This window comes from Lolium rigidum, chromosome 1 (genome assembly GCF_022539505.1).
Source record: "Lolium rigidum isolate FL_2022 chromosome 1, APGP_CSIRO_Lrig_0.1, whole genome shotgun sequence".
In the NCBI taxonomy this organism is placed as follows: domain Eukaryota; kingdom Viridiplantae; phylum Streptophyta; class Magnoliopsida; order Poales; family Poaceae; genus Lolium; species Lolium rigidum.
Window position 1 is genome coordinate 330,433,437 of NC_061508.1, and position 9,759 is coordinate 330,443,195.

Consider the following 9,759-nt stretch of genomic DNA (forward strand, 5'->3'; position numbering starts at 1 on the left):
GTGACGGCGACGCGAGTCGTTGAGGAGATTTAGGGTTATGCGTAGGAGACGTCTACGGGGGCGACTGGGTCGGTTGCACCGAGCCCAACGGGCTGGTCCAACCTAACCAGCTCGACCACCTGACAGGTGGGGCCCACAGGGGCATTTTGGTCATTTCAAAATTAGCCATTTAATTGAATCTTTCCAGGATTTTTAGAAAATAAATATAGCTCTAAAAAAATATGTAAACCACTCAGAATAAAATTCTCTATCATAATAAAATATGAAATGGAATTTTTGAGACAAATGAAGTTAAGTCTTAATTTAATGAATATTATAATCATTAAAAATAACACCTTATATTTTTAATGATAAAATCAAGTCCATGACATCTTTTGGACTTTAAAAACACCTTGGCAACATTCCAAGGTAGTATTTTACCTTTAAAAGAGTATCCCTAAATTGTTCTTACTAATCACCTCTTACATGAAATAATCAAGCACCGGGAAGGGGGACCAAACCCTAAAAACTGAAAGCATGCATAATTGCTTCTTTAACCATTGCCCTTATCGGACAATGATGCTTCTTTCAGAAACAGAGGATCAGGGTCAATCAAAAACATCCAACTGCACTACATCGCGGTTGCCAGGCAAGTTCATCACTTGCACATGTCATTTGAGTATTTTTACCAAATTAATTGCAAAATACTATGCTTATCACTCTTGCATGAAAAGTAAAATTGCTATCTTCATAATTATGAATATGACTAAGTGGTGGGAAATGGAACCATGGTATGAGTTTGGTGGAGGTTCCATTGCAAGGGTTAATATCCATCTAGGATTAACAACAACTGTCGTCCAGTGATTCATGTGCCGTAATACCCGTGTTAACCATAAGATCTGGAGTGGGACGGAGTAGTCAAGTGTGTTCTCTCCTCTCGTACATCAACGGATGCGCTTACCGTAGTAGTTGTGTCTTGCGAGAACAACCGGAGGGTGGGGATCCCCTTCTAATTCCCCACGGTAATGCGGTCTATGATGGGTTGCATCTACCGGCGAAGGAATTTATGGTAGAGCCCTGAATTGTTGTTGAGGTCGGAGGCTATCCAAAGGGGTATGCTCACCGGCGAGGACCCAGGGTCGGGGATTGCAACAAAGGGTGGGTGTGCGAGGTCGCGGGAGAATGCAATATTGGCTAGGACCTTATACCGGGCCTCACACCAAGGAAGTGTGGACGGGAAAGCTGCCCGGTTGGCACCAAGGTTAAGATCTCTTATGGGTAAAGCAACACACCTCTCGCGAGTGTAACGAATCGTGACTCGTCACTCCCTGTTCCGGGATATGGAACTACGAACGCGGCCGGAAAGGAACTCCATGAAGTTCTAGTAAACCGGTGAAGGCTGACGGACATAGTTCTTCTGAATAAAAGCAACCTTTTGAAGAAATGGTTATAAAAACATGCATTGGTATTAGACTTTCTGGTCTAGTACCATAGCTAGTGCATTAAACACCTCTTTCCTATTATGAACTTGTTGAGTACGCTCGTATTCATACCTCTTATAATCCCCTGCTTAGATTGCCTGAATCGTCTTGAGGAGGACACCGACGACCAAGATGGAGCAGATGGGATCTGCTATGAAGAGCCAGACCTCTCCAGAGGTGTAGAAGGAGTGGACTACTGTTATCGCCGGATTTTAGCCAAATTAGGAGATGGGCAGTGATTGAGATGGGCTTAGAGGATATGCACATAAAGTGTTTCTGAATCGGCCTCGTGCGAGAGTTTGGGCTAGATTGCCCGTATATCTGTACATTATGGTAGATCACGTTTCAGTTTAGAATTAAGAGATAGAGTTTGGTTCGTACACAGTTAGGTTTATTCCAAAGATAGAAAGTCTACGGACTATAAATATGTACCGAGGGTTATTGAGAAAGGAGGACGATCACATTCACAACAAACACAATCTAGGCGCATCGCCACCCCTTGTTTCGAGGGTTTCTTCCGGGTAAGCGTCATGCTGCCCAGATCGCATCTTGCGATCTGGGCAGTATCAGTTTATTCGTTGTTTTGTGTTGCTCGTACTGAAGCCTTGTTGATGGCGAGTAATACCGTTATCATAGATGTTTTGGGGCTAACATCGATACTTTTCTGATATGTTTGCTTAGTTATGCTGCCCCTAAACATCTAGCTGCCTTTGCACCTATCTTAGGTGTAAGGGCAGCATCTTGCTTGGTCTTTATTTAGTAGATCTGATATGTTATGGTTGTTCCTTGTTCTCCAAGGATTAGTTTGATATCCGTATGGTTAGGCCTTGCAAAACGGGTTGAACGATCCAGTAGTGCGTAAGGTATGGTTTGCCGATCCAAGAGGGGTTGTTCCGGGAATCGACTCTGTGTTGGTTTTTAGGCCTCTTAATTCTAGGACTAGTTTTCTGTTATTTTTCATATCTGCCAGGCTCAACTACGCGTAGGACGTTCCAATTATGCGGTGAAAGCCCTAGACTGTCGTAGATTGATTTAACTTGGTATTGATAAAGCAGGATCCCCATGTTATCGTAGATCCAATACGAACCATGGGTCAATCGGCTCTTTGAGCCGATTCACGAGGTAACTCGAGAGCCGATCGAGGCTCGGATTTAATGTTTACGTGTACCGCGATGCAGAAACTAATTGAAGCAATCCATCACCTTCCTGACCAGGTATAGGTCAGGTGGCACGCCCTCGCAATAGCCAGGACGTGTGCCGGTTTTTGCGGGCCGTCGCCCGAGGGACCAGGGCCCACCAGCAGTTCTGGGAGCCTCCCGGCTCTTCGTGTTGCTCGTCTCTGCTCGCCGGTGGGTTTTGGCAGGCAACACATTATGGCACGCCCGGTGGGACATTCTACAGCAACTGCGTCAACATCTGCAGCTGAGATGGCGAACGGACCAATCACGTACGAAGATCTGCCTGAGGAGCACAAGAAGAAATATGATGATATTAAAGCTGTCTTCGAAGCCGATCTCATCGGCTCTTTCGAGAGGACCCGTAAACATGGCATTAGGTGGAAAGGGTTCTCACCCGAAGGCGTTCTCGATGAAGTAGATCTGTCTATCCCTTCAGAGGAACGCACCAGAGCTCTGCGCCAGGAAGTTAATTACATGGTGGCTCATTCTCTACACCGTCATTCTGAGAGCCTGGTGAACGCTTTCGAGCACATTGCGGTTCGCGTGGTTCAGGAAATCATGAAACATCAGTACTTGATACGTCTCCAACGTATCGATAATTTCTTATGTTCCATGCTACTTTATTGATGATACCTACATGTTTTATGCACATTATATGTCGTATTTACGCATTTTCTGGAACTAACCTATTAACAAGATGCCGAAGAGCCGCTTGTTGTTTTCCGCTGTTTTTGGTTTCGAAATCCTAGTAACGAAATATTCTCGGAATTGGACGAAATCAACGCCCAGGGTCCTATTTTTGCACGAAGCTTCCAGAGGACCGAAGAGGAGTCGAAGTGGGGCCACGAGGCGCCGCCACCATAGGGCGGCGCGGCCCAGGCCCTGGCCACGCCGACCTGTGGTGTGGGGCCCTCGTGTGCCCCCCCCCACGTTGCCCTTCCGCCTACTTAAAGCCTTCGTCGCGAAAACCCCAGTACCGAGAGCCACGATACGGAAAACCTTCCAGAGACGCCGCCGCCGCGAATCCCATCTCGGGGGATTCAGGAGATCGCCTCCGGCACCCTGCCGAAGAGGGGATTCATCTCCCGGAGGACTCTACACCGCCATGGTCGCCTCCGGAGTGATGAGTGAGTAGTTCACCCCTGGACTATGGGTCCATAGCAGTAGCTAGATGGTCGTCTTCTCCTAATTGTGCTTCATTGTTGGATCTTGTGAGCTGCCTAACATGATCAAGATCATCTATCTGTAATACTATATGCTGTGTTTGTCGGGATCCGATGGATAGAGAATACTATGTTATGGTGATTATCAATCTATTGTTTATGTGTTGTTTATGATCATGCATGCTCTCCGTTATTAGTAGAGGCTCTGGCCAAGTTTTTGCTCTTAACTCCAAGAGGGAGTATTTATGCTCGATAGTGGGTTCATGCCTTCATTGACACCTGGGATCGTGATGAGAGGTTCTAAGGTTGTGTTGTGTTGTTGCCACTAGGGATAAAACATTGATGCTATGTCTAAGGATGTAGTTGTTGATTACATTACGCACCATACTTAATGCAATTGTGTGTTGCTTTGCAACTTAATACTGAATGGGGTTCGGATGATAACCTGAAGGTGGACTTTTTAGGCATAGATGCAGTTGGATGGCGGTCTATGTACTTTGTCGTAATGCCCAATTAAATCTCACTATATTTATCATATCATGTATATGCATTGTTATGCCCTTCTCTATTTGTCAATTGCCCGACTGTAATTTGTTCACCCAACATGCTTTTATCTTATGGGAGAGACACCTCTAGTGAACTGTGGACCCCGGTCCTATTCATTACATCCCATACAATCTATTGCAATACTTGTTTTACTGTTTTCTTGCAAACAATCATCTTCCACACAATACGGTTAATCCTTTGTTACAGCAAGCCGGTGAGATTGACAACCTCACTGTTTCGTTGGGGCAAAGTACTTTGGTTGTGTTGTGCAGGTTCCACGTTGGCGCCGGAATCCCCGGTGTTGCGCCGCACTACATTTCGCCACCATCAACCTTCAACGTGCTTCTTGGCTCCTACCGGTTCGATTAAACCTTGGTTTCATACCGAGGGAAACTTGCTTCTATACGCATCATACCTTCCACTTGGGGTTCCCAACGGACGTGTGCATCTACGCGTATCAAGCTAAATTTCTGGCGCCGTTGCCGGGGAGATCAAGACACGCTGCAAGGGGAGTCTCCACTTCTCAATATCTTTACTTTGTTTTTTTCTGGCTTTATTTTATTTACTACTTTGTTTGCTGCACCTAAACAAAACACAAAAAAAATTAGTTGCTAGTTTTACTTTATTTACTGTCTTGCTCTCTATATCAAAAACACAAAAAAAGTTACTTACTTGTCTTTACTTTGTTTGCCTAGTTTACTTTTTGCTTATTGCATCATGTTTCCTCCTAAGTACACTCTAAAAGACATACCGGTAGGCCGAGGGTCTATAATTGGAAGAGATAATATAGAAGAATTTTTCACTCATGTTAGCACCGCTGAAGATTTTGAAGATAGACACTTGGTAGAACTTGCTCCTACTTATGAAATTGCTGTTGCTTCTTTAGTACACATGCTCGGAAACTAAATTTGTTAATCTCAATCCTATAATCCAACACATGTTTCTCACACTTGGTGATATGGAGGAAGGAGAGAAGAAAGACTTTGTTTTAGAAACCCTTCTTAAAGAATTTGGTGGTGTAGCAAGAGAGGCTAGAAAAGTCTTTGCTAAATATAAAATGCTTGGTTCTTACACCAATTTTGTTAGTCTCCTTAAAAAGATGGACATGGAGAGAGTAAAGTACACTAATGATATTAATGATGGTGGGGAGGTTAAGACAACAATACCTTGTAAACTCCTAGGAATGCATGAAGCTCTAGAAAATAACTATGGTTGGCTTGTTCCTGAAAATTTGTTTGATGAGAATAGCAAGCCTAAGAATAATGAAAAAGGAGCCTCTGAAACTTACATAGACGAGATAACATGCATTGTTGAGAAAACTCCCAACACCCAAGGTAATGTTGATGCCTCATCTCTTGATGTTACTTGATTTGCACTTTCTGCGCCTAGCTGAAAGGCGTTAAAGAAAAGCGCTTATGGGAGACAACCCATGTTTTTACTACAGTACTTTGTTTTATATTTGAGTCTTGGAAGTTGTTTACTACTGTAGCAACCTCTCCTTATCATGTTTTTGTGCCAAGTAAAGTTTCTATGTTATAGTTGATGTTATATTTGGGATCGCTGCGCAGAAACAGCATTGCTGTCCGTCACGAATCTGGGCACAAGTCTCTGTAGAAAATTCGAAAAAATCTGCCAATTTACGAGCGTGATCCTCAGATATGTACGCAACTTTCATTAGTTTTGAGTTTTTCCATTTGAGCAAGTCTGGTGCCATTTTAAAATTCGTCTTTACGAACTGTTCTGTTTTTGACAGATTCTGCCTTTTATTTCGCATTGCCATATTTGCTATATTGAATGAATTTCTTTGATCCATTAATGTCCAAGTAGCTTTATGCAATGTCCAGAAGTGTAAAGAATGATTGTGTCACCTCTGAATGTGTGAATTATTAATTGTGCACTAACCCTCTAATGAGTTTGCTTGAAGTTTGGTGTGAAGGAAGTTTTCAAGGGTCAAGAGAGGAGTATGATATACTATGATCAAGAGGAGTGAAAGCTCTAAGCTTGGGGATGCCCCCGTGGTTCATCCTCGCATATTTTAAGAAGACTCAAGCGTCTAAGCTTGGGGATGCCCAAGGCATCCCCTTCTTCATCGACAACATCATCAGGTTCCTCCCCTGAAACTATATTTTTATTCAGTCACATCTTGTGTTCTTTACTTGGAGCGTCGGTTTGTTTTTGTTTTTGTTTTTGTTTGAATAAAATGGATCCTAGAATTCACTTTGTGGGAGAGAGACACGCTCCGCTGTTGCATATGGAAAAATATGTCCTTAGGCTTTACTCATAATGTTCAAGGCGAAGTTTCTTCTTCGTTAAATTGTTATATGGTTGGAATTGGAAAATGCTACATGTAGTAATTCTAAAATATCTTGGATAATGTGATACTTGGCAATTGTTGTGCTCATGTTTAAGCTCTTGCATCATATACTTTGCACCCATTAATGAAGAAATACATAGAGCTTGCTAAAATTTGATTTGCATATTTGGTCTCTCTAAGGTCTAGATAATATCTAGTATTGAGTTTTGAACAACAAGGAAGACGGTGTAGAGTCTTATAATGTTTACAATATGTCTTTTATGTGAGTTTTGCTGCACCGGTTCATCCTTTAGTTTGCTTCAAATAACCTTGCTAGCCTAAACCTTGTATCGAGAGGGAATACTTCTCATGCATCCAAAATCCTTGAGCCAACTACTATGCCATTTGTGTCCACCATACCTACCTACTACATGGTATTTCCCCACCATTCCAAAGTAAATTGCTTGAGTGCTACCTTTAAAATTCCATCATTTACATTTGCAATATATAGCTCATGGGACAAAATAGCCTTAAAAACTATCGTAGTATTGAATATGTACTTATGCACTTTATCTCTTATTAAGTTGCTTGTTGTGCGATAACCATGCTTCTGGGGACGCCATCAATTACTCTTTATTGAATATCATGTGAGTTGCTATGCATGTCCGTCTTGTCTGAAGTAAGAAGGATCTACCACCTTAATGGTTGGAGCATGCATATTGTTAGAGAAGAACATTGGGCCGCTAACTAAAGCCATGAATCATGGTTGAAGTTTCAGTTTTGGACATATATCCTCAATCTCATATGAGAATAATAATTGTTTCTACATGCTTATGCATTAAAGAGGAGTCCATTATCTGTTGTCCATGTTGTCTCGGTATGGATGTCTAAGTTGAGAATAATCAAAAGCGAGAAATCCAAAATGCGAGCTTTCTCCTTAGACCTTTGTACAAGCGGCATGGAGGTACCCCTTTGTGACACTTGGTTGAAACATGGCATTGCGAAGATCCGGTAGTCCAAGCTAAGTAGGACAAGGTGCGGGCACTATTAGTATACTATGCATGAGGCTTGCAACTTGTAAGATATAATTTACATAACTCATATGCTTTATTACTACCGTTGACAAAATTGTTTCATGTTTTCAAAATAAAAGCTCTAGCACAAATACAAGCAATCGATGCTTTCCTCTTTGAAGGACCATTCTTTTACTTTTATTGTTGAGTCGGTTTACCTATCTCCCTCCACCTTAAGAAGCAAACACTTGTGTGAACTGTGCATTGATTCCTACATACTTGCATATTGCACTTGTTATATTACTTTATGTTGACAATATCCATGAGATATACATGTTATAAGTTGAAAGCAACCGCTGAAACTTAATCTTCCTTTGTGTTGCTTCAATACCTTTACTTTGATTTATTGCTTTATGAGTTAACTCTTATGCAAGACTTATTGATGCTTGTCTTGAAGTACTATTCATGAAAAGTCTTTGCTTTATGATTCAGTTGTTTACTCATGTCATTACCATTGTTTTGATCGCTACATTCATTACATATGTTTACAAATAGTATGATCAAGTTTATGATGGCATGTCACTTCGAAATTATCTTTGTTATCGTTTTACCTCGCTCGGACGAGCAGTAACTAAGCTTAGGGATGCTGATACGTCTCCAACGTATCGATAATTTCTTATGTTCCATGCTACTTTATTGATGATACCTACATGTTTTATGCACATTATATGTCGTATTTACGCATTTTCTGGAACTAACCTATTAACAAGATGCCGAAGAGCCAGTTGTTGTTTTCTGCTGTTTTTGGTTTCAGAAATCCTAGTAACGAAATATTCTCGGAATTGGACGAAATCAACGCCTAGGGTCCTATTTTTGCACGAAGCTTCCAGAGGACCGAAGAGGAGTCGAAGTGGGGCCACGAGGCGCCGCCACCATAGGGCGGCGCGGCCCAGGCCCTGGCCGCGCCGACCTATGGTGTGGGGCCCTCGTGTGGCCCCCCCCCCCCCACGTTGCCCTTCCGCCTACTTAAAGCCTTCGTCGCGAAAACCCCAGTACCGAGAGCCACGATACGGAAAACCTTCCAGAGACGCCGCCGCCGCGAATCCCATCTCGGGGGATTCAGAAGATCGCCTCCGCACCCTGCCGGAGAGGGGATTCATCTCCCGGAGGACTCTACACCGCCATGGTCGCCTCCGGAGTGATGAGTGAGTAGTTCACCCCTGGACTATGGGTCCATAGCAGTAGCTAGATGGTCGTCTTCTCCTAATTGTGCTTCATTGTTGGATCTTGTGAGCTGCCTAACATGATCAAGATCATCTATCCGTAATACTATATGTTGTGTTTGTCGGGATCCGATGGATAGAGAATACTATGTTATGGTGATTATCAATCTATTGTTTATGTGTTGTTTATGATCATGCATGCTCTCCGTTATTAGTAGAGGCTCGGCCAAGTTTTTGCTCTTAACTCCAAGAGGGAGTATTTATGCTCGATAGTGGGTTCATGCCTTCATTGACACCTGGGATCGTGACGTGAGGTTCTAAGGTTGTGTTGTGTTGTTGCCACTAGGGATAAAACATTGATGCTATGTCTAAGGATGTAGTTGTTGATTACATTACGCACCATACTTAATGCAATTGTCTCGTTGCTTTGCAACTTAATACCGAATGGGGTTCGGATGATAACTCGAAGGTGGACTTTTTAGGCATAGATGCAGCTTGGATGGCGGTCTATGTACTTTGTCGTAATGCCCAATTAAATCTCACTATATTTATCATATCATGTATATGCATTGTTATGCCCTTCTCTATTTGTCAATTGCCCGACTGTAATTTGTTCACCCAACATGCTTTTATCTTATGGGAGAGACACCTCTAGTGAACTGTGGATCCCGGTCCTATTCTTTACATCGCATAAAATCTACTGCAATACTTGTTTTACTGTTTTCTTGCAAACAATCATCCTGCACACAATACGGTTAATCCTTTGTTACAGCAAGCCGGTGAGATTGACAACCTCACTGTTTCGTTGGGGCAAAGTACTTTGGTTGTGTTGTGCAGGTTCCTCGTTGGCGCCGGAATCCCTGGTGTTGCGTGATGACCCACA